The following is a 20264-nucleotide window of genomic DNA, read 5'->3' as shown; positions in this document are numbered from 1 at the left end:
CCTGTGATCAGGCTGATCCCCTCCATACTAATGAGCTTTTAAAAGGTGGTGGAAATCAGAGTTGCACCAAAACCAAACCAAAACAAAAAAAAACCAAAAAAAAGACATGAGGACATGTAGCACTTCATTCATGATAGGTCTCAACTGCATCTAAATCTGTTTCCATACAAGTGGTGAATTATCCCATTCAGTTGTACTAAAAAAGTGTGAGTCAGGCCAAGTGAAAGGACTGAAAAGGCCACATGTGTAAGAACACATGATAATGTAGAGAAAATCAGGTACTTGGGCAAAATGCTACAATTCTAGAATTTGAGAGAGTGATCAGTGATCTGATTGTTGACCTAACACTTCTTCATGTACAGATAGGATTTTGGTTTTTTTAAGCATTTAATCATAGACCTGCTTAACCTTTTGTAATCAGTTTGTCATTTATCCAAGAGGTTGAACAGAACATGTGTATTTTTTCATGTAATTAAGAATGATCATCAAAGTTCAAAATCTAGAAACAAGAAAACATGGAGATTGAAAGTTTCTGGCAAAAAATCAAAGAGGTATTTGGAAAGGTTTTCTGTCTCATAGACACTTTCAAAGCTGCGCTTGCCAGCAAATGTTGAAAATAAAACTAGACCCTTGTGTCAGAATATTTAGAAATAAATCTATTGATTTCATTATAAAAGGACTTCTTTGTTTTCATTCTGTGATTGCACCTATAACTATTTTAACCTGATACAGGCTTTTTTTTAAAAAAATTGAGCTTTCTTTTATTAATGTAGAAAATTTTTAAGAGTAGTTTCTCTTTTTCAGTAATATAGATTCCTTATGTTCTCTATGCCATTTCATGTTTTCAGTATGTTTTAGAAGGGCCTCCATAATTCTGGAAAAATAATTTTAAAAACCCAAACCAAAACCCAGAAGATTATTGCTATAATGTAATTTTTTTCAATCTTTTTCAGGCACTGACATCACATCTTAGTGATTATTTTCCTCTTTTACTCTAACAGTAAGGAACTACAAATAAACTATGTCTTTCAAGCTATTCTGCAACATTTCCTTTCATAAGAGTAGTTAGTAAGGTTCAAGGTTTTTAAAATGCTACGTTTGCTAATATATCACAAACTGCACTAGAAATTGCACTTGATTTTTATGCCAGCTGCTAAAAGGTTCATGATTTGGCTTTGTCAATATTTGTAGTTCTTCCCAAACCTTTGCCTTGAAGAGCAGCAATAGTCCTTTGAATCTAGATTTTGACCCTTGTTACACCCAAGACTCTGCACTCAAATCTGTTCTCTAGGTTTCTAATTGTTTGAATGCTACTTTAGAAAATCAATAGTACATGAGTCACATTAGGGTTTGGCTTTCTAATTGTCTGCCAAGTCAATAGCATTCTGCTCATTGACACTAAAAATTTTTCCTGAAATAGAGTAATTGATCAGATACAGAGCTACAAGGCAAAATTATGGCTGTCCTACCTAGACCAAGTGGCTTTTGTATAGTAGAAGCTAGAGAATTTTCTGAAGATTTGTATCCTATTATGAACTGTACTGGCTCTTATGAAAATTAATGGGAATGTGTGTTTCTCATTAAAATGTTAAAGAGAAGCAAGTTACATCCATCATTACTCAACTAATGCTTTCCTGTTGGAAGTAACTAGTTTTACAGTAGTAAAAATGCATGTTCAGATTTCTGTTGATTTTGCTTGGTTTTCCAGATACAAATGTAGCACTGGATTGATCATGGTATTTTACATTTTCTTTGAAAATTGAGATCAATGGACTTAATTTTACAGGTAGAAAATTAAGGAAGAACTGAACCTAAAAAAATAACTTTGCTGTTAAATCACATTCAAAAGGAGATTCTCCTGACTTTATGTTATTATCTATCCTATTGATTTCTTAAGAGTTTATTGCACTAATTTTGACCCTAAAAAGCCCTATGGATCTTTTTAAGATATGAGTATTAAATTTCTGAAAATTGGGTTCACATGGATTTGGAGGACGAAATAAGATTTCCTGCTCAATCCTGAAACAGAAACCAGTTATACCACCAGATGGAGTATAAAGGATGAAATAGCTTGGCTTCCTTAACATCACTGCTTTTTTATTAAATCAATAAAAATCAGTTTTTAAGGGCTGCTTATATGCTCTATGTTGCTGCTATTATATCATTTTCTCTGGAAACTTTCCAATGATTGCTGAAAACATGGATATTTCCACAGAACTCCTCTTCTTTATTCATGAAGAATAGTAGTACATTCAACAAAATGCTAAGGTCAGGGGATGATGATTACTATTATAAGATCAAGGACATTTCTGTGAACAGCTTTTCTGTGAAAATCCTTGAATTTGTAATCTCCAAATTCTGGCAGCTGTTGCTGTACTGGAAAAAAAGAAAAGATCATGTGGGGGAAGGTAGGGGGAAGGTAGAGAGATAAGATAAATAAAATGTGACCTTTTTGTTATTACAGATAGTTGCTATACGTAAGTTATTAACATGTTTGGGGGTTGTTGTGGTTTTTTTACTTTGAGTTTTGAGGGATTTGCTTGTCAGCAGAAGGCAGGTTGGATTAGTTCTGTTTGGTTTTTTGTTGGGGGGGGTGCTGGTGTCCCAATAATGCAGTTATTACTTAACTTCATTTCTCTCTTAAGTTATTAAACTTAAGAGAGAAATTTTTTGATGATACAAAATCACACAAGCAAATTTCTAGTTCTAAGAATCATATTTCATCTTGTTTAAGGTCTGTCTCGGTTGCAAAGGTAAAATATATCCTGATTTATGCCCTTGTATGAAAACTGAGACAATGGAATATGCTGTCTTGAAGCAGCTAGTGGATCCCTGAATAGACTGGCTCATAGATTTCTTTTCCCTCTATTGTTCTTCCTTCTGAAGACAGGGATATATTACTACCCAGAGGTATCCTCTTATGCTTTCCATTTTCATCTGAAAAAAAAGTTAACTTTTACAAAACTTCCCGAAGTTTTCCCCTACGAAAATTACTTCGATAAGGTACCTTGTAAACAGTTTGTATTCATAGAAACTCCATCTGGAGAAACTCTAAAAGTAAGATAACACCAGTCTGATCAAAAGGTGTACTGAGGGATTTCCACCTGAACCAGCAAGACTGGAAGCCTGCAGCATCTTTTGAAATTAGCCCTTGGCCTTCATATGAGAACAAATGCAAACAGCATTCCACAGGATCCTTGTTGTTTGTCCAAAGGACTCAAACCATCACTACCCAAGGATTAGTAAGAACATAGCAGTCACTTATGAGACTGCCCCCATGTATTTTCCAAGTCGCCAATTGCTTTCACATCAGGGAGTTCTTTTGCTTTTTCTGTTTAGTAGCCCTCAACAGATCTCTTTTGCAATGTTAGTCCAGGCTCCGTTTGAGCTCATGTCAAATCTATGCACTGACATACAACATCCTGTAGTGCAGAAATTCACAGAATATGCAGCTCCTGTCTGAAGAATTTTGCCTGTTTTGAGCCTGGATCGTCTCTGCCTTGACTCTTGTTAGAAGTCCCACTTAATTTATGCCACCAGTGATTTTGCAGCCTCTGACATAACCCTTACTAAACTATTCTTTTGATTAGGACAGGGTTCTTTGGTTTGTTTGGGATGTTTTTCCCAAACTGAAAAATCCACCTCCTTCTTTTGTTCCTCGTAAAGAAGTTTAAAGAAACTGTTACATGCATTGGTCATGTGTGTTACCGTCCTCTGAGTCTTCTGTAATTCCAATACGCCTTTTCCAAGATCAGGGGGATAAGAATCAGGATGATGATACGGTTCTTTACATATTATTTTCAAACTATTTTTAATTTCCAATTTTCTTTTGTTTTTGCCTTTATAGAGTATTAAATTGAAGTTCTGCACATAAACTAGGGTCCATCTTCTATGTAGTTATGATCAGCCCAACTTTTTATGTGTGAAACTAGCATTGTTTTGCCCCAGGTCCATCATTTCACATTTGTCTGTCTTGAAGTTCACCTGGCATTTCAGCTGCTAGGTGATTTGGTCTTATAAGATGCAGGAATTTTTATCATTAGATCATTAAAAAAAATCAGATTGGCGCACATTTCTAACATACATTTAAAGTACAGATCACACTTGGATTTGTAGTTGTCTTTTGTTTTGAAAAAATAAGAGTGACATGATGTCGCCCTGATTTTGTAAGACTTTGTTAAGCCTTCTGATGTTTACATACTTTCAACAAACTTTCTCACACACAGTTCTGTAAATAACCTATGTTTTGCATTCTTTCATGGAGGTGGAGAGAATTGATAGACCCTTGGTCTGTCCAGTGGCATTGGAGAGGTGGCACTGTCACCCTCCAATCCACTGTCACCTTTGGAAAACTATAAATGTTAGAGTCAGAAAATAAAGCTTCTTCTTTTTGTTCCCCTCGAGAGCAGCAGTGTCTGTGTCATCATTTCGTGCCTTATCACAACAACATTGTAGGATGAAAAGGCAAAGGACAAGACATTTATCTTAAGAAAAATAGAAATTCTATCACACTAAGTATAGTGTAGAAAGCCATTGTATCACTGAAGATTTGTCTCTGTGCATCTGACTCAAAAAAAGCCCAACAACTCTTTCCAAAGAGTAAGCAATTTACTCTTTTTCAAAACATTGCAGTTAAGTTACATTTTTTTCCCATTTAAATTGGCAGTAAGTTGCTATCTTTGTTTTTCCACGTGGGATAAAAAAAAATCCCTGCCATGTAGTTGCAGATAAAACCCACCCTGCATAAAGATATTAATCCCATTTTCACTGCATACCTAAAGGTTCAAAAGAGTGTGAATGTCCTCTTCATGACAATAGAAGCTACCTAGCAGGATGTCACTCTTTAAAGTTTTTGACATTGTTGAATCTGAGGAACAATGAAGATAAATGTTAAGACAAAGAAAATATATGAAGTTGTTTTCTGCTGGGACAGTAGGAGAGTGGAGGAAGGAAATCCTTTAAGGTCTCTGAATCACCATACTTCTGTTGTGTGAGAAGTGTGTCTCATTTGTTCTTAGTGTAGTTAATAAAAGCTCAGACAGTGTGCAGTGTAGGCATTTTAACTCCCATCACAGTCTGAAATGCAAGAAGGAAAAAAAGAAAAATTTAAGGGTCTGAGTTACCAAGACATTGCTTAGGTTAACAAAATCTAAACAAGAAGCTGTAGCACTGCTTGTGGTGTAGACTTCTTGTATATTGATAAATATTTTTTTTCCCTGATGGCTTTAAATCTGCTGTAATTATTTTTCAAATTATTTAAACTTCTATATATTCTACACTAATTATATTTGTGTAGAGTAAATTCTCAATTATTTCACTAATTGTTTGTGTTTTATTTTTTTTCCTCTGGCAAGGCTAACGAAAGTAGACCCTTGACAATTTGAAGGAACTATGAAATCTTTTCTTATTCCTGTTACACCATTGAAATGCTATCCATTCTCAGACAGTCCACTGTAAAAATTTTGAGAGCAACTAGTTTCTTTATTTTTTAGATCATTGTAACAAAACAAACCTACAAGCAAAAAATGAACACTAAACCCCAACCAGCCAACGAGATAAAAAACCCAAAACAGCTAAGCAATTACAGCAAGGGAAACTTTGTCAACACACAATGTTGCCAAAATTAATTAGTGTTGCTTACCCAGTGTATTTTTAACATTCAGCCAAAAGATTCTTTTATCCTCCATCTAAACAGTACTACTATTCCCCCCTCACCTCAGCTTTGTAGCCTTCATGGGAAAATATACCAGCACTTTATCCTACTTTGCAGCAGGATCAAGCAGTCTAACACTGCTTTTTACCGCAAATAAATTTATTTATGAAATTTGTGACCTCTGCTCATGTAATTTCTTGAAATCATAAATTTAATTCAATGTTAAAAACATCCGTTTTATATTTGCAGTGCACATTTGTAGGTATATAAAAATTAGACACAACTAAATTAAAAAATAACTTTCTAAGAGGCCCATAAGGATCATAATTTCCAGTTCCTTGTCTCAAGACTACACGTACATTAATTCAAGCCAATGGTTTTCCAATCTTTTCCCAAAAGATTTCCAGTGGTCATATAATTGGGCAGATAGGCCAAAACTCACACTTGCTTTTAGTACTATACTGTGTCAGCCTATAAATTCTGTACCTCTGAAAACCTGAGGGGGGGGGGGGGGGGGAATCCCCATCTTCTTTATATGGGTAGTATTTACATTATTATGTTGCTTGCCAACTCTATCAGAGAATGATAGAACTATAAGTTTAGATAAAGTATATAATCAATACTTGCAGGTGAATTTTTGTGCCAAAAAAGAGGAAGATGGAACTGAGTGAATTAATACTGTTGTAGTTTGATGTGAAAGAAATTAAGTAATTCATGTCCTAATCTAAAACTTTTTTAAAGTCAGTGGAAAAACATGGAAGGTCGAAATGCTATCAAGCATTCAGGTTGAGAATTTAATCCAACTTTCACTTGAAAAATAATTCTTTTTATTCATGTAAAATTCTTTTTCTTCAGTAACATATGTAATTATTTTGTTTTCTCATGGACCAAAAATATGGAGTAATCATCAGGTATAATTTTCATTCCTACTATAACCATTTTTGACATCTGGAGAGGACATATATTTCTTTACCATGCAGAATTACTGTGAGTCAATTGTAAAGTTATATGCATTCTCATTATTGAGAAGTCACAAAGGAACCTTGATCCTTTTTTGAAGCCTCTAGTAATTAGTACTAGGGAAAACAACCCCAACCAACTGTGGTTGATTTACAGTAATCCTACAGTATCTCTGAATCTGTGCATTCTCCTGCCACACTAGATGTGTTCACTGTGAAAATCTAAATAGTTAATATTCATGGCCATTTTATAATAAGTAATAATGACAACGACCACACTTTACACTTCCATATCTCATGTACTTCCAGTAATGATATAAGCTTTCTAACAATGGTGAAAGAAAGAGACCTCACACAAAACATAATTGAGTCAGCATGTCTGTACACACAGGCAGACATTGCAAACTTTGAGTAAGTTTTATTATGCCTGCAGAAACATTCTGTTGGTTTAGACTAGGCATTTCATCTAACCTCTTTACCTGGATTTTATTTTTCACATTAAAAATATATTTAGCAGTTGCCTTATGCAATATGGTTTGGCATCACTTTATGCATTAGAGAGGAAAAAAAAAACAGAATGGCTTGCGTAGTGTGAATTTATTTATTAGTTTTTTTGCAATTAATAATACTGCCTAAATTGGGCATGAAGTAAAGAAGTAGGATTAGGACAATTTATTTAAATCTAGTTATCCCTAAAATATAGCCTTTTTTCACCTAGCTCAGTGCTAGCAGTCATCCACAAAACATGTAAGATCAGGTGAAGACTGGCGATTGGATTCAACAGCTGCTGATAGCATTGCAATGCCTATAAATATGTATTTAGAGAGGAAAACAACAACAAGAAAACAAAGTCCTTCTATCAATAAGGTTTTCAACCAGCCAGTAATTCCCAGATCCTTGAGCCATTTGTCAAATGGATTTTCAACAACAGTGAATTTCTTCATGTTATTTTGCAACTGAGCAAGTTTCTTGTGAATGGACTCAGAATGATCACAAAGATTGATACAGCACATTCCCTCAAAATCTTCACAGCCATGTCCTTGTGCTAATAACAAAAAATCAATGGCTGCTCGATTTTGTAATACAGCATGTTGTACACTGTCAGCATCAGTGGTGAGCTCATCTAACACTCTAGAGGTAATGTTAATTTGTTTGCCTGTCCAACAAGCTAATCGTCTTAGCTGGGTGAGGACTTTAGCAGAGGCAACTTGTGGTGAAAAAAGTGAAGCTACAATAACAGATGGTCGTTCCCACAATTCAACGTTGTCCTTACACTCAGATCCTAATTGTTCTACACTGCGTCGGGTACACTCAAATTTGTGACCTATATTGATCATTTGATGGATAGTAGGGGCAAACAATGTTAGCTTACTAAGATAACAGGGTCCTCCTTGTGCTTTTGCAGGTATGGCAGGCCAAGATCAATCTCCACAGATAAGGAAAACTCCTGGGGGCAACATTTTTGCTTTTTCTGCTGCCTTTCCACACCATGGAAGAGGCCAAAGCCAATTGTTACAGTAACCAGTAGTACTGTAATACCAGGGGGACCCAGGGGCAATCCCAATACTATCATTTTTTGGCTTATGAAGTCTGATTTTGCCTGAGACAATATCTTTCTTGTAAAATCCAAAAACTGAACAATAATTTCCTGGTATAGACCCTAAGATACCAAGCTCCTGGGGTTCCAAGCCTGTAACATTCAGCCCTTGAACAATTTTAACTGCTTGAAACCCTAAGAAGTGGTTGAAGTTTATTTTATTTGTTGTCCAAAGCCCAAATTCTTTCAGCTGGTTTAGAGGGACTCCAATTAAACAGGTGTGAAATGGATTAGAAGGGGTAGCAAGTGACAAACAGAATGAATCTTGTCCTGTTTTGTTGGCCCAAGTAATCCAAACATTTTCCCTTCAGGGAGAGTATAAATTGGTAAAGTGCCGGGAATGCTCAGTAACAATATCAATGCCCACGGGGCAGGATCTCGTGATTTGAATGACATTCTTGGCATCTAATTTCAAGGATCTGGGTCTTATCTGCCTGTTGTACCTGCTGGATGGCTCTCTTCAGGGCCCAAATAGTCATACACTCATAAAGATTATCAATACTTCCAAAATGATCAACAAAAGGGTCAGGGGTTTGATAAACAGTGCATGCAGCATCCTGAAAATCTTGATGATTACCGTTATATCAAAGATCACATAAACTACAGTTTTCATCAATATAACGACTAGTATGCTCAAATATTTGTGAACACCCACCACATTTAAGTGTAAGCACTAAATGCTTTCTGCAATAATTACAGTATTGCCTACTGTTTGCAAAGCAAATAGGATTTATTCCCAAATTCCACCTGGTTTATGTTCTTTTACTATATTTACTACTAGAAGTCCAAGATCAACCCTTACGTCTGGAAGTTTGACCTCCTTTACAAGTTCTCTAAATAGTTCTATAATTACTCGTTGTCTTCATTCAGAAAAGATTCGTGGATCTTGCGGGCCAGAGCTGGTGCCGGGTGAGTCCATTTACTCGGTACCCATAACGGTCCGTGACCTGTGGAGACACAACTGAGCAGTAGCCCAGATCATTTTTGAGTAGGTGTCTATACAAACATGGACATATTTCAGTCGTCCAAACTCAGATACATGTGTCACATCCATCTGCCACAGTTCACAGGCACTCAATCCTTTTGGGTTCACTCCAAATCCAAGACTCGACCCATGCAAACTACATTAAGAGCATGATTTGACAATACCCTGTGCATCTACCCAGGTAATGTCAAATGGTCTTTTCAGAGCTTTAGCAGATTGATGAAACATTTCATGACTTTCTCTGGCCATAGCAAATGAGTTAACAGGTGCAGGAAGCACTGCACTAACTAAAGAGTCAGCTATTGCGTTGCCTTCTCCTAATCCTAAGTCGGTGCAATGGCTTCTTATATGGATAATGCAGCAAAGCTGAGTTCTAATCTTCAAAGCTCTTTGAATCTGCAAAAACAGTTCTCCAAGTCTTTGATTTTTAGGAAGCTTGATCACGGCATCTTCAATGCACTGTGCCACTCCCACAGCATATTGAGAGTCTGACACTACATTCAGAGGTGTATTTGACCATTTTGGCACGGCCCAAGCAATTGCAGCTAATTCCAATGTTTGCAGTGAATCTGCTTCATTTCCATAGAGCAGGTGGTTTTGCCACTGATCATTTTCTTTCCATACACACAGAGCTTTTTTGCTTTTCTTACCAGCATCAGTGAAAGCAGTGATGCCTTTAACTGGTTGCCTCACCACTTTAGGTTGTTCCAGCCAGGCACATTCAGAGAGAAAGTGCAAACGTCTATCTGATGGCATTCTATGCAAAATTTGCCAGAGTAACCTAGTAATGCTATTTGAAGTGGGTCAGAATGACGCATCATCCATTCAAAATCTGCTGATATGATGGGCAGGCTAATCCATGCAGGTTCCTGACCACTAACGTCCTTGCATCTGTGCCTACCCTTTTGGATTAGATAACTGATTACTTCTGGTTTTGCCAAATACTTTTTGGGTCAGTGAATGGAGGAAAGAGCCATTCTAGGAGGGCAATATTTTCAATTTTTTGAATCTATGTCTTCTTGGCACATTCATCAGGGACAATTTTTTCTGCTTGGTAGTCTGCTTGGCACATTCAGGGGGAATTCCCCCCTTTTCTTTTTGCCAAGCAGACCATTGCATCAGCAGAGCAAAGGGATGAGTGGTATTACAGATCAGAAGACCAATTACTTCTGACTCTAATTTATGATCTGCAAAGGAAGCAACAATAATTTGTCCAACTGTTTCTAGAGCCTTTTGATGCTCAGTGGACCATGTGACAGGTTGTCGTGGGTCAGTACCTTGCAGAAGAGGCATAAAAGGTGCAAGTTGTTGGTTTGTGATGCCAGCTATATTGCGTACCCACTGTAAATCTCCAACTAACTTTTGAACATCATTCAGTGTTTTGATATTTGTGATAAGAGACAGTTTCTGTGGTTGGATTGTAGCCTTAGTGATTACCCATCCTAAATACTTCCAAGGTGATTCTCGTTGGATTTTTTCAGGGGCAATTACCAAACCTGCTAAAGCAAGTTGTTGTTGCAAAAAATGGATAACATTGTCTGTAATAGAGTTTTTCTGACAAAGCAAAATATCATCCATGTAGTGATAAATCAGGGTGTTAGGTAGTTGTTGACTAACTGGCTGGAGTGCCCAGGATACGTATAACTGGCACATTGTGGGGAGCATCTATTTCCTTGTGGAAGTACTGTCCACTCGTACCTGGCAGCTGGTGCAGCTTTATTGATAGAGGGTAAAGTAAAAGCAAATCTCACTGTATCTTCAGGTTGCAAGGGAATAGTGAAGAAACAATCTTTCAGATCAATCACTAAAATGTCCCAGTCTTGCAGTAAAATTGTAGGCAAAGGCATTCCAGGCTGCAAAGCTCCCATGGGCCACATCTGATCATTGACCTTGTGAAGATCACGCAGAAGACGCCACTTCCCTGATTTCTTAGGGATCACAAAAATAGGAGTGTTCCAGGGGCTGATACAAGATTTGATGTGTCCAGCCTTCAGCTGTTCATCAACTAACTGATGTGCAATTTGCAGCCGTTCTTCTGAAAGGGGCCAGTGCTCTACCCGCATAGGTTCATCAGTCTTCCATTGAATGTGCGGGACAGGTGGCTGCTCAGCAGTGACCTTTAGGACAAAAACTGCAATTGAGGGATGTCCAAAGTTGCTCCCACTTGTGAAAGAACATCATGACCAACCAGCCTCCTAAGTTGCCAGGCAGTGGCATCACGTCTGGTCTTGCAGTGATGCGCTGGCCTTCAGGAAGTGTCAGCTGCATAACAGTAAGGCTTTGTTGTGGTGCCAGGCCACCTCCAACTCCCTGTACATTCTCAATGGCATTCACCAAGGGCCAGCCTGTTGGCCACAAATGAGCGCTAATGATGGTTACATCTGCGCCTGTGTCTAACATTGCCATAACTTTTATCTGATGGTTATCTTTTTTGAGAAGCAGTGGAATCACTGGTCGCTGTTGCATCTGCTGGACTAAATTCATTAGGGTGTGTCCTGTTGATCCAAAACCTTTATCTCCTCTGTTTGGAGCTTTTCAAAAGATATCTTTTTCTTTGTATTCTTTGAGGTACAATACCAATTGTGCAATTCGAGTACCTTTCTTTATAACTAAGGGAGGTGTCAAAGTGTAAGCTATAATCGTAATTTCACCAGTGAAATCTGCATCAATGACTCCAGGCAAAACAATCAGTCCAGCCATGCTTGCAGATGACCTTCCTATAGGGAAAGCACCTAAACCACTAGTAAGAGAATAGATAGGTCCTTTCACTCCGGTAGGTATTTTCTGAGGCATGACAGATGTTAGGGTGACATCTGCTGCTACTGCCAAATCGATTCCCAAGCTACCTCTGGTTGCTGGAGGGGGTAGTTGCTGGATGACATTGAGGGGCCTGCCATTTTTGTCCCAGCACGGGGCCTGTTTATCATGCTGATCTTCCCATTTTTTGACAATCTGCAGACTTCACTTGCATGGTTGTCCCTCTGACAATGATCACACCACATGGTAGCTGTGCAGGTTTTACGAAGATGTCCTTTTCGTCCACATCGATAACAAATGCCTGGGAGAAATCTTTCATTAGGAGTATTGTTTGATCTTCCAAGTTTTTGAACTGCAGCAGCTAACATAGATGCAGTTGGAGCCATTGCTGAAGACACAGCTTGAGCGATTAATTTTTCTTGTTGTCTATCTTAAGTTCAATTTGCTAATTCAATCATGTCTCTGACTTCAGCAGATCTTGGCAGGGTAGCTAACAATGATCTGGTCTTGGGATTTGCATTTTCAAAGGCCAATAGTTTAAACATGTTTTGTTTGGCTGCTTCATCCATGTCAGGTTGAGCAATCAATGCTGATGAAAGCAAATCAATAAAATGGGTATATGGTTCAGACAGGCCTTGCTTGATGTTGGTGAAAGCAGGTGAAGTGCCTTCTCCTGGAATAGCGTAGTATGCTTGTCAGGCAGTGGAGGCAGCTAGATGATGTAATTCAATTGGATAATTTAGTTGTGTCTGCATCTCTGCAAACCTTCCTGTTATCATTTCAGCAGTAATTCCATTTAAAGGATCATTTGGACCTCTCTGTCTGTTGGCTTCTAAAGTGGCTAGATGGTACCATTCTCTTTCCCATAGAATTTGCTGAGATGTTGTAAGAAACATTCTTGAGAGATTTCTACAATCATGAGGAGAGTTTACATCTACAGTGTGAATCCAGTCCAGAGCGATCCTTCCTGCTTCAGGTTTTGTTCCATTTTCTTTAATAGTTCTTTTTACTTACTGTAAAATCTTCCAATCATGTTGTTCATATCTATTAGGGTTGCCAGCAATGACAGGAAGAGCAATTGCCCCAGCAGCATGCCAGTCTCCTTCAATGATGGCATCTCGTATAATTCCAGACTACCTTGAGCCACTGTGATGCTGCACAGGTGGTGGCTCAGCACAGGGAAGAGGGCAAAGTGTTGTTATTGATGGTGCAGAGGGAATGCAGGAGGGAATGCAGGGTCGAGACATCATTTCTTTTATTGTTTGAGCAGGCTGAGCACGCTGACAATTTTTGTGAATGTTGATTTCTTCTGGCTGAGGATTGTGTTTTTTAGAAATGCTGACTTTCTCTTCTGGCTGATGATTGTACATTCTTCCTTCTTCTAAAAACTGAAGGGATCATTCCATCCGATCTTGCAATGCTTGCATTGTTGTTTCCATTTGAACTTGCAGCTCTTTTAAACTTAATTTAATTTCTGGATGTTGATCCTCTTTATCTATTTCCTCTTCTTCTTCACTCGGTAATGCAATTTTTTCTGGAGATAGAACAGGTGCAGACGGAATAGTTGGGTACAGCTTCGGCTGGTAGCTGGGCCCGCCCATCTCGTCTGCACTTGTCTGAGGCACTTCCGGATTATGATTCAGTTGACTTCCACCCTCTGGCATGAACACATCGGGAGCCTCCACAGCAGTAGCAGCTCCCTCGCCTTCACTTAATTCATTTTGTTCACCCTGCTGCTGACCTGCTGATAAAAGCTCTCGTGCGTTCGAGCAAGGGTTATTTGCAGACAGGCCTTTTATAGGACGCAAACGCCCAAACCCAAAGAATGAGCCCCGACTTGGCACTGATAGAGGTAAAACAGCAGTAGCACAATCTGAAGAGGTAAGTGCTTGGACAGCAGCTGCAGCTACTTTCAACACAGCTTTCAAAGCTTGCAGAGTATTTACGATCGTTCTCCAAGTTTCCCTACAGCCAGAGAACAGTTCTTTGCCCTTCTTATCAATGGTGTCATCCCATAAAGCATCTCCCACTTCACGCCAGGCTGCTCACTCGAATAATTGAGTGGGGGTAGCCAACAAACCTCCTCCTTTCACCCATAAAACCAGCTTATCTAAAGCTTTTTCTGAAATTGCCTCACCTCGCTTATCAAGGATACCTAAAAGCAATTTCTTTGCCGCCGCATATTCATTTTCCATTTTCGGCAAGCAGAAAATAAATAAAAAGTCAAAACAAAGCAAGGTTATGATCCTTCTCACCTCAGTCTGAGTCACTGACTCCAGCTGAAAAACTCTGTTTGCCTGGCCCCTCACCGCCTTCACTTCTGATTGAAGTATCACAGCGTTCCGCTTTTCACTGTCCGCTTTTCACTGTCTGCTTTTCGCTGTCTCTTTCTCTCAGACTTCGCTGTTGGTCCCTATTCGGACAGTGAAATTTTGACGGAGAGAGTAGGGGTAGGGGGAAAAAGGAAGAGGAGCCTCCAGAGTCAAAGATCGCGTCTTCATAGAAGTATGATCAATGCTCCATTTATTGTTAGTTTCAGGGTACATTTATATGGTTCCAGGGTTCAAGTGACATGGGAAAATATCTGATTGGTTAACAAAGCACTTATGCATAAAACAAAGACTATTTCTTAAATATATGTTGGTCACGTAGCTCAGCTTGTCAGCAATATTAGCAGAACATCTTCTCATCCTCTGCTAGAATCATCAGACCATGTTCTTTCACATCCTCTTCAGTTGGCAAATTTTCTCATGCTGGCTGTCCAAGGGCAGCATGCTTCTGCTATCAGGTACGTACCCAAAGTGTTGGCAAGCATGCTTCTAAATCTACAGAATGTCCATTGTTTTTTGTCTGCAGGGTTGTGCACATAGGCCACAGCATCCACCCAAAACGCTCTCTAACATGCTTGCATTCAGCATACAAGCTAATTTTCAGCGAGCTTTGGATACTTGTTAAAAAGCTGATTGTGCAATGCAGGACATGGTCTGTCCTTTCCTGCATTTCATTTTTACATACTGAACAAAATTTTTCAAGTGATTCAGCTTGTGAAAAAGAACATAAATGTTTCACCATGGCATATTCTGTTGCACTTTCACTCTTATTTTAGTCTGCACCAATAAAGTAAAGAGTCTGAGAGACGACAAAAATGGGTAACTGGGTCAAGCTTCTGGTTTCTGTGTCCTTATACACTGACTTCAAGGAACACAAAATATTTGAGTTCCAAAAGCAAGATGAGGAAGAAAATCAACATTTCTCTTTGGATATCTCCTAGAGAACTTCACTCCACGTCCCTCAATGGAGTGAAAGCCTTTGATTTTGCCTTCCTGTTCAGGGAGGATGTAAAAAATTTCTGGGGATGGTGGTGAAACTAATGTACACATAAAGGATTTATATCTTTGGAGCACTCAAAAGAAATATAAAAAAGTTCAGTGAGTGATCTGGATGGACAATTATAGACCCTTCAGGAGAGACAGGCAGGGCAGGCACATCAGAGGGGTTGGAATGGACAGTGTTTGTATTAATAGGAAAGCAAATAAAGCAGATTTTTTTTTTGGTGGGAGTTTACTATAGATCAGCCAACCAGGAGATGCCACCAATGTATTATTCTAAATGAAATTAATGGAAATCTCGAGAGCGGTTACTCTGGTCTTTACAGGTAACTTCAGATTCTCAGAGGTTAACTGGGTCTGTCATACAGCAGACACAAAGAGATCCAGGAAATTCCTAAAGCACATTGAGGAAAACACGTAGGTACAGACTAGAGGAGAGGAGTGGATTCTCTGATGTCTGGTGATAGAACACAAGGGAATGGTAAGGGGGAATATAAGAAATATCAGGGAAAGGTAAAATTGGATATTAGAAAAAAGTTCTTCTATGAGAGGGTGGTCAAGCACTGGAACAAGCAACCCAGGAAAGTGGCCCCAGGCCTGTTTGTGTTCCAGGAGGAGAAGACTTGTCTTTAGGTTGCACTGTAGGAGTCAATGATCCTCATGGGTCCCTTTCAGCTCAGGGATTTCAATTCTGTGATTCTGTATCCTGTATATAACTGTCTTGTAAGTACTATTCACTCAAACAGTAACTTACACGACTTTGTGAGGGAGAGGAATGAGTCCATTCATATGACAGATGTCATTTTTTACACAATTTTGAGAATTTAGAAATTTTTAAAAAGCTCACTTCCAATCTCCACATAAATTAGAAGATAAAAAAAACTATATATATAACAGAGCAAACACTGTCTAGAAGCAAATGAACTTCACAGCACATGATAATTAGCTCCAAAAGTACCTTTGCACATAATGTGTTCTGGATAGGACATCGTAACAGAATGTGGAGGAGTAAATTAATGTCTTATTATTTCAAAGCATCCATGGGCAAGGCATACAGTCCTTCTATTAAAGTTATCCATCTCCATAATGGGATTAAAAAACCTGTCTCTAACTCTCTGTCCATCTGGTCCATCCAAGACCAGATGCTAACTCATACTGGCAGAGTTACCAGTTCCAGAAACAGTTTGTGTGAGCAAATCTGTACAAATTCAAGTATAGATTACTGCTTCCTAGACTTAGATGGCCTTTTGCATGTATCACTTTCCATCCTCCTTACATGCCTGACGGATCAGCTTTAGCATACTTTCATTATTCTGTTCTTTGGAAATGTAATATTCATACCTGTTATTTTTTGTTAGATAGTTGCTATATACATATTCTTTATGTTCTTTTATTCAAAGAAAACAGCAAAGACTAGTTTGTAATTTTATTCTCTGTGAGAAGGTATACAGGCTAACACAGATACTTGAATGTGACTTGCATCACTAGATTTTAGTGTCACAATCATAGAGATGTATTTGACAATCATTTTAATTTTTCTATATACCTGAGTATCCCAGAATAATAGTGAATTTTCCAAGAATATTAGGTTGAGCATCTATGCAGATATAATCTAACAATTCATGTATCTGTGGGAAGAAATATGTTAGAAAAGTGACTGAGTGCCAGCAGTTCTTGATTAACGTCATACCCTCAAAGCAAAACAGCATTTGTGCTTTTTATCATAACTAGTTCATTAGCACTACATAACTACTTTGTTGATGTCTACTCTGAGACTTCCACTTGCTTTCTAATAACTACATTTACATTTTTAGTTGTGATAGAGGAATTGGGAAAGTTATTGCATTGAACACACTTCTTTTCCTTTTTCTTTTCTTCATTTAATGCTCAAAGCATGCTTACTATGTACCCTTAGCAGACAAGCTGATCCAAACACTTGTGCAGCCTTCAAGTCATCCCTGAGTCCTTTTGCCCTTTTGTTTTTCATTGGGTGAGCTACTGCCTACTCTTAACTTATGAAGTCTAAATAAATTATTTAGTTGCATATATCCCATTATTAACAGTGAATCTGGTAGCAGCCCAAACTGGAATAATGCATCCAAATTATTTTTTTCTTAAAATACTCTAAAAAATATCTCATTTTAGCATCTTTGCTGCCACTTACCACAGGCTACAGATGTATTTTGATGGTTTTGTCCTTGATTTCTCCACTTTTATATTGTACAGCACATTCAGCTTCATAAATGTTCTCTTGAAAAAAGAAAGATAATGTCTTGATTTATTTTAAGACCAGCAAGGCCTCATACATACATGAAAGAACTAAGATTTGGGAGATCAAGGTTCTCAGTTTTTCACTGATCTGCCAGGTTTTGCAAGCCAAGATACTATTCTCTTCAGTTAAATGAGAAAAAAACCACTATGTTTGCTGTTCAAATACAACCTGAATTGCATGGATAAACTTTCTACTTGCAGACATGTTTGTAGTCACTTGGGACAAGATCTGAAATCGACTGAAGTCATCCCTTCAAAGAAAAGTATAATGTCCCTTCTCATTAACTCATGTGGGTTCTGAATCAGATCCTTAGTTTAACTTGTTGTTTAACTTACTAGCTCTTTCAAGATGCAGTGAGTTTCCTGGGAGTTTAAGAGTGATGACATAAAAGACTTCCTTCAATGTTATCATAAGGAGATGCCATTTGCTAAAATTATTTAGCAGAGAGTAATTATTCAGTCTGAGAGTAATCTTTAAGACATTTTACCTCTCAATAAGTACAATAAACTTTAAAAAATGTAAAGGTCTGTCTAAGAATACTAGAAGCGGAAAATAGAGCCCATGAAATATTCTCATCTTTTTTCCCCCCTCAAATGCTGACTGCAAGTTTTCCTCCTTACAAATAATTAGGGTTTGGTAATTCTTTATTTGATAATTATTTATTCTTCAGTATTAGCAATATTTACTAGGTGAGTAGTGAGCAGCCAAACAGTAGGACACCATGAGACCAAAGACCAGTCATCATGTACGTGTTGAGGGCATTTTTAGATTTCAAAGCCATTAGCTATTTTCAGTCTTAGAAATTTCTATCACCAAAGATTTCACACAGGATCTCTCTGCTACTTTTACTGAAAAGGTCTGAAAATTTAACAGGAACAATCTGGTAAGCTACATGAACAGTCTTAGAAGTGTCACAGCATAGGAGTGATTAAGAGAGATTCAGAATATATTTCAAAAGTCTTCAGGATGCTCTTATTTTTCATCGTAAAGTCCTAGATAGTCCTAGGCTTGTGAAAATAACAAAGCCAGTGTTTTGTTCCTAGTTTGGAGATATCCACAGGATACTTTCTATTATTTTTTCTTGAATGTAATTGTTTCCTTTACAGATCCAATTCTTCTAACAATTGTGGTGGGTTGACTGTGACATTCCCTACCAAGTGCCCACTGCTCTATCACTCCCCTCCTCAGCAGCAGAGATAAGGACATGGAGAGATGACTCACCACTTATTGACAGAGACAAAACAGATTCAACTTGAAGAAAAAAATTAATATTTTTAATTGCCAGTTAAATCAGAGTGAGAATGAGAAATAAAAGTGAAATATTAAAACACCTTCCCCCACCCCTCCCCTTTTCTCAGGCACTTGATCTTCTCTGCCTACTGCCCACAGCAGCACAGGGAGCCGGGGAATGGGGGCGGCAGCCCATGGGGGCTTTCCACAGGGTCACAGTCGCCTTCAGGCACTTCCACCTGCTCTGTTGTGGGGTGCTCCACAGGCTGTAGGTGGATCCCTGCTGCCCCGTGGTCTTCCATGAGCTGCACTGCAGGCTGCAGGGGAGTCTGAGCTCCTGCACCTGCAGCATGCTCTTCCACCTCCCTATCCACTGACCATGCTGTCTGCAGGGCAGTTGCTCTCACACATTTTCACTCATCTCTCCTAGCTTCTGTTTCACACCCTTTTCCCTTCCTAACTCTGTTATCCCAGAGGTGCTGTTACCATTCCTCATGGCTCAGCCTTGGCCAGCAATGGGTTCAGCTTGGAGATGCCTGGCATTAGCTTTATTGGATGTGGGAGCAGCTTCTCACTGCAACCACCCTGTAACCCCCACTGCGACAACCTCGCCACACAAAGCAAGTACAACAGTTTTTCTAATTTTCATTGATATTCATGATACATGATATCCATGAGTACAGCTCATGTGAATAGAATTAGGTATCACAATAAACTCTCCAGTGACATTTACACCATTTACGCATGTCAGTGGAGAAAAAGTAATAGTTTATTACTTTTCTGAAGAAATATATTTCACTCTTTTTTCTCACATTTTCAGAAGAATAAAACTTACTACTTTTCTAATTTAATCTTTGAAAAGAGCCTTCAGCTTCCCTTCTTCTGCAATTCAAATATCCTTTGTGTAAATGATTTTTTTTCTCCTCCAGGTCATACACTGTGGATCAGCAATTCGAGTTCTAAATTTTGCCTTAAAAACGGTATTTAAAATTTGTCTCTCATATTCAAACTTCATATAAAGTGTGCTCATATTGAGGCTATTTTACAATAAGAAACAATGAAACACTTAAGGATATGCCCAAAGTATTCCAAAGTGTAACCAAACAACCATAAGACTATTTTTAGAATACATATTCCACTTACATGCAATTTAAATTCCCCCTACAAAGGGGTACAGCTATTTACTATTCTTTCTGCATGAACAATCCTCAAGTGTAAAAGGAGTTTCAGGACACGTTTAATAAGAACTAAATAAATGATCCTAAGCCAATTAGAAATGCAGCAAGTAAAAATCTTTCAATGTCAATAAAAACATATTTTAATTTTTTGTATTTAAGAGAATGAAGTAAAGAAGGCAGAATGAATAACTTCGTAAAATGAGGTATAAGAAAAGACATGGAGAAAAAATTGGCATGTCATGTCCATGGGAAGTGAACCTGTGATTGAAAAAAATAACCATGCCAAGAAAAATAATTTACTAAT

The sequence above is a fragment of the Pyrgilauda ruficollis genome, unplaced genomic scaffold (genome assembly GCF_017590135.1).
Source record: "Pyrgilauda ruficollis isolate IOZ18807 unplaced genomic scaffold, ASM1759013v1 scaffold64, whole genome shotgun sequence".
Classification (NCBI taxonomy): domain Eukaryota; kingdom Metazoa; phylum Chordata; class Aves; order Passeriformes; family Passeridae; genus Pyrgilauda; species Pyrgilauda ruficollis.
Note: the sequence above shows the minus strand (reverse complement) of the source record.